The following is a 5068-nucleotide window of genomic DNA, read 5'->3' on the forward strand; positions in this document are numbered from 1 at the left end:
TCCCCGTCCCTTTCCCTCTCATGCACCCGTCCTCTCCCCTTCCCTCCCGTCTCACCTCTCTCACCCGACGCTCTGACTAATTACATCGAGATTAGCTTACATTTTGCATATATTAATTTCATATAATTTACAGCCGAATATTTTACAGCCGGGCTAATGCGTGTTCAAAGCGATTACTGCGAAAAATTACGATCAGTGAGCAATTGCGAAAAGTATAATTGCTCTCATATAGAAGGATTTTTCGTGTTAGTGGAGTTCACGTGTTAAGTGCGTGCGAGCATATGGGGTTTACAGCTGCGTTGGGTCGGGGCTTGTGATTACGTTGTGTTTATCCCCGCTGGTTTTGGTCGAGGTTTTTTTTACGCCGCTGTGGTGCTTTCGGTTGACTCTGCTCGTTTCCCTCCCCCAAACTGCCCTCTCTATCTATCTATCTATCTATCTCTTCTCTATAAAAGTGTGGTTCGTTCGTCCGTCCTGTTTACATTATCATCTTTTGTGTGTCCGTAGCATCACTCACCTTCTTTGTTTGCTCCATTTTGCCTTCATTTTACTTATTATTATTATTCACTGCCTATTAATTTTGTTCATCCTTCTTTCTCTTCCGAATATTTTCCGTTTTTATCCTGGATTTTTTTGTTTTCATCTTTATTACTTCTCTTTCATTTTTCATCGCCTTGTCATTTTTTTTTCTTTAGTTACCTTTCCTTTCTTTCTTTTTATGCGGCTTCCCTTCACCAGACTCCTCCTCCTCCTCCTCCTCTTTCTCCTCCTCTACTCTTTCCATCAATTTTCTCTCGTCACTCCAGCCATATTTTCTTTCCTCTGCCTCATCTCTCCCTTCTAGTGCCTCTTTACTCTCCCGCTGACCAATTTATACTTCCCGTAACTCCATCCTCCTTCCCATCGCCCTTTTTCGCTTCGACATCATCCTTCTCCTTTTTCATGGCCTTTCTTTCCCTCCCGGAGACTCTCATCTTTCCTAGAACAACTCTTTCTATTCTGTCGGCCGTGTATACCTTCTCCTTTATCCCTCGGTACGTCCCTTTTATTCTCCCGTCCCTTCATAAGTTTCCTCTTTCCGAAAACTACTCTTTTTCCTTCCCATATAGTTTCCTCTTCTGTCTCCCTCCTCTCCCTCTCCTCCCTTCTCTTTTCTCTCCTATAGTACTGTCTTCTCTCGTCTTCGTGTCCGCCGCCGCCGCCGCAACAAAAGGGGTTAGTCGCGGGAGTCTTCATAAAACGCTTTACGAGGGAGATGTTCCCAATAACGGATTTAGTGCCGACTTATCCGGGTTCTTAGGGACGCGCCGTGCCAAGTCGCCCAGCAGAATAGCTTGTAAGAATCACTTGTACTCCGCCGAATGTGGAAGTCGTAAGAGATGCGATTAACAAATTGTCTTCCTTTTACTCTCGTGTTTTTTTTTTGTTTTTTTTTGGTGTGTGTGTGTGCGCGCGTGTGCAGGTGATCTTATCAGTAACAGGGTTTGCGTAATATCGTTGTCGTTGTTGCTGTTGCTGTTGTTGAGGGAATTTTAGGCGTTTGCTTTTATCTGTTTTTTAGTCCCCTGAAGTCATCTCCGGTGAGAAAATGTGTTCGTCTGTTTTGTCGCTGTTGTGGTTGTTTTGTCATTTTATGCTGCTTCTTTTAGTTGTTCTTGTTTTTGTGTCTGTTGTTCTCCCCTTCTTCTTCTTCTTCTTCCTCCTCTTCCTCCTCCTCCTCCTCCTCTGAGAAGCGACAAATGCTTATCAACCTTCACAAGTGTAGTCATGCACTTTGGGTCCAAAAACACTAACCATAAATACGACTTGCGTGGGAAGCCACCGCGGGTCGTACATAAGAAATCGGATCTTGGGGTCACTAGCAGCAGTGACCTGAAACCTTCTTAACTATGTAGGTCTTGCCTAATACTATGTTTGGGTTTATTGCGAGGAACTTTGCAATGTAAGATTTCGAGAGTCATGATATATTTGCATAACTCGTTGGTAAAACCTCACCCGCAATACGCCGTACAGTTCTAGTCCATCAACCACAAGGACATCGAATTACAAGAGGGAACACAGCGGAGCGCAACGAATACATAATTATTATTCATCGATGAAGACAGACATATCAAGAACGACTCAACTCTTTGCGCTGAAGGAGAGACGATCGACTAAGAGGGGATTTGATACAGGTCAAGTACCTCAACAAGTTCAACAACGTCGATCACTCAGAGTTATTTAAACTTCAAACTGATCCGAGAACTAGAGATGACGTTTTAGCACTTGAAGAGAGGCGACGCATCATAAGTATCGGTTTGTTTGTTTTTCTCGAACCGCGAACCCCGCCATTGTAACAACCTCCCCACTTGAGTAGTTACCGCGAATACGATCGACTCTTTTTAGAAATCGCATTGACCTCTGCTTCGAGATAAGTGTAAATTGAACGATCTCATGCCAGACGAACACACTAAATAACCAGAGTGGGCAACCTCTTTATAAGCCCTGTGATGCCTGCTCTTCCATGTATCCTCTTTCTCCTCCTCCTCCTCCTCCTTTCATATTCCTCTTCCTCCTCCTCCTCCTCCTCCTTAACCGTTTCTGTCACTCATTGTTGTTGTTGTTCCTGCAGTTGTTGTTGTGAGGTAGCCGCGGTTTTATCCTGTTTTTGCGGTGTTGTCTAAAACTTGGCACGCAGAACATCGCGGGGCCTGTTAGGGATACATAAATTCTCTCCGCGAGCCGCCTGGACTGCCGTGCCCTGCCCTGCCCTGCCATGCCTCGCCTGCTTCGTCTTGCCTTGCCTCGCCTTGGACGTTTTTTCTTGCTCTTGCTTTTTTTCACCTTCATGTTACATAAAGTGCCGCCGCAGCCGAGGAGATGATGCGTGTTTTTTTATTATCTCTTCCTCATGCAACAATGTTTTGGTTGATAAGTTTGTGTTTGTTTGTATTCCTGATCTTACCTTGTTTTTCCTATTTAGCTATATTTTGTAACAAGCATTAAGAACATAAGAACGTAAGGAGTCTGCAAGAGGCCGGTTGGCCTATACTAGGCAGCTGCTTTTCTATGTAGCCATACGTCTGTCTGTCTGCATGTATATGTCTGCGTCTTTGTCTGTCTGTCTCACTCACTCACTCACTCACGCACGCACGCACGCACGCACGCAGGCAAGCACGGACGCACGCACGCACGCACGCACTCACTCACTCACTCACTCACTCACTCACACACACACACACACACACACACACACACACACACACACACACACACACACACACACACACAGAGGAGTCGGTCAGGTGAAAGTCCTTGGGTTCCTTACCTGGATAACTCTACCTGGGGATGTAGCTCAGATGGTAGAGCGCTCGCTTAGCATGTGAGAGGTACGGGGATCGATACCCCGCATCTCCAAAATTTTAAACATTTTTCTTAACCTCTGAAAGTAAGCTCCTCTTTCTATTCAACGTAAATAAGTCTTTCAGGAGTATTTATTTCAAGGCTTCCGGATAGTCTTTAGTGAACTTCCTCATAATGCAGCAACACTTAAGATGAAAACTGCTTGGTACAGGTGTGCTCTGGAATGGCTTCGCTGGTGGTGGAGCAGAAGAAAGTTGGGTGCACCGCAACTTTCTTACCTCTTATGTTCATAGATTATTATCACTCATATCATGTTATCACTTACCTCCATGCACATGTTGCCGAAGAAAGTTTCCTTATGCAAGATAAATTATTACCATTGATTGTTAAGTGTTCTCGCTCTTTTTATGTTTGTCTTTCTTTTTATCTGTCTGTGTGAGTCTAGTCTGTGTGTCTGTCTATCTGTCTTTGTCTGTCTGTCTGTCTGTGTGAGTCTTCTCTCTCTCTCTCTCTCTCTCTCTCTCTCTCTCTCTCTCTCTCTCTCTCTCTCTCTCTCTCTCTCTCTCTCTCTCTCTCTCTCTCTCTCTCTCTCTCTCTCTCTCTCTCTCTCTCTCTCAACCCCGCCCCTCAGCTATATAGACCATGTGAAAGTGCCCCGGTTCGAACCCCGGTCCTCTATCAGGGGATGTAGCTCAGATGGTAGAGCGCTCGCTTAGCATGTGAGAGGTACGGGGATCGATACCCCGCATCTCCAGTTTTTAGTCGTCGTTTTATTCCATTTGTTAACGCTATGCGGCGGTCCGTCTGTTCACAAGACATCCTAATAATTTTAGTTGTGTGTTTGGCTTCATTTTGGGGTCCATTTAAGGTAGAATGTGCAACCTTAATATTAAAAACTAAAGATAATTTTCTTGATCTTAAAAAGAGCTCAGGTTTTACAACAAAGTATATTTGCGGACCAAGGCATGAATAAACAGACCAAATGTAGAGTAGATAACAGTCTACATAGATTACTTGCTACTTGAAACTGTTCTGCACTTGTAGTAAGCGGTCATTGTCTTATAAGTAACATATATATTGACTTCTAGACGAAACAAAATTGAAAATGTTATATCCATACCCATCTTTCTATCTATCTTTTTATCTATCTATCTATCTACCTATCTATCTCACGGAAAAGATAAGTAAATGTTAATCTAAGCAAGAGAAACATCTTAGACAGCTCTGTGGTACTACTTCATCTTCGCCTTGTCAGAATGAGCACATCGCCGGCCGCCCGCCTTCCCTCGTCCCTCCTTAAAGATTTACGACATGAATCATTTGCCTTTGGGTCTTTTAAGGGGGAAGAGTGAAAAGAGAGAGAGAGAGAGAGAGAGAGAGAGAGAGAGAGAGAGAGAGAGAGAGAGAGAGAGAGAGAGAGAGAGAGAGAGAAGACAGCTGCTGAAGGAGAGGAGGCCAGGTTTAGATGAGGGGAGGATGGAGGAAGTGCCCGCTTGGAAAAGACTGACGTAACACAGCAGGGGTAGCATAGTGTCTCTTTTCTTCCCTGTTTGTGCCTCTTGAGATACTTGATGCCACTCCGCTCGGTTCGTAAGAGCTTATCATCCCTCTCGCTTTTCTTCTCTTTCATCCGCCTCCTCTTTCACGACCTCCTCTCACTATCTCTCTCCCTCCCTCCCCTTACCGCTGTTCATGCTCTCCTTATCTGCACTCTTGTTATCATCGT

The 5068-nt window shown here is 44.6% G+C and overlaps 2 non-coding genes across 2 annotated transcripts; both read left to right on the plus strand.

Annotated features, from left to right (window-relative positions):
- Positions 1–3323: 3323 nt before the first annotated feature.
- On the plus strand, positions 3324–3396 carry Trnaa-agc (transfer RNA alanine (anticodon AGC)). Its single transcript has one exon. It is a non-coding gene; the product is annotated as a tRNA-Ala (tRNA).
- A 627-nt stretch (positions 3397–4023) lies between these two features.
- On the plus strand, positions 4024–4096 carry Trnaa-agc (transfer RNA alanine (anticodon AGC)). The gene has a single exon. It is a non-coding gene; the product is annotated as a tRNA-Ala (tRNA).
- The last annotated feature ends 972 nt before the right edge of the window (positions 4097–5068 follow it).

The sequence above is a fragment of the Eriocheir sinensis genome, chromosome 15, assembly GCF_024679095.1.
Source record: "Eriocheir sinensis breed Jianghai 21 chromosome 15, ASM2467909v1, whole genome shotgun sequence".
Lineage (NCBI taxonomy): Eukaryota > Metazoa > Arthropoda > Malacostraca > Decapoda > Varunidae > Eriocheir > Eriocheir sinensis.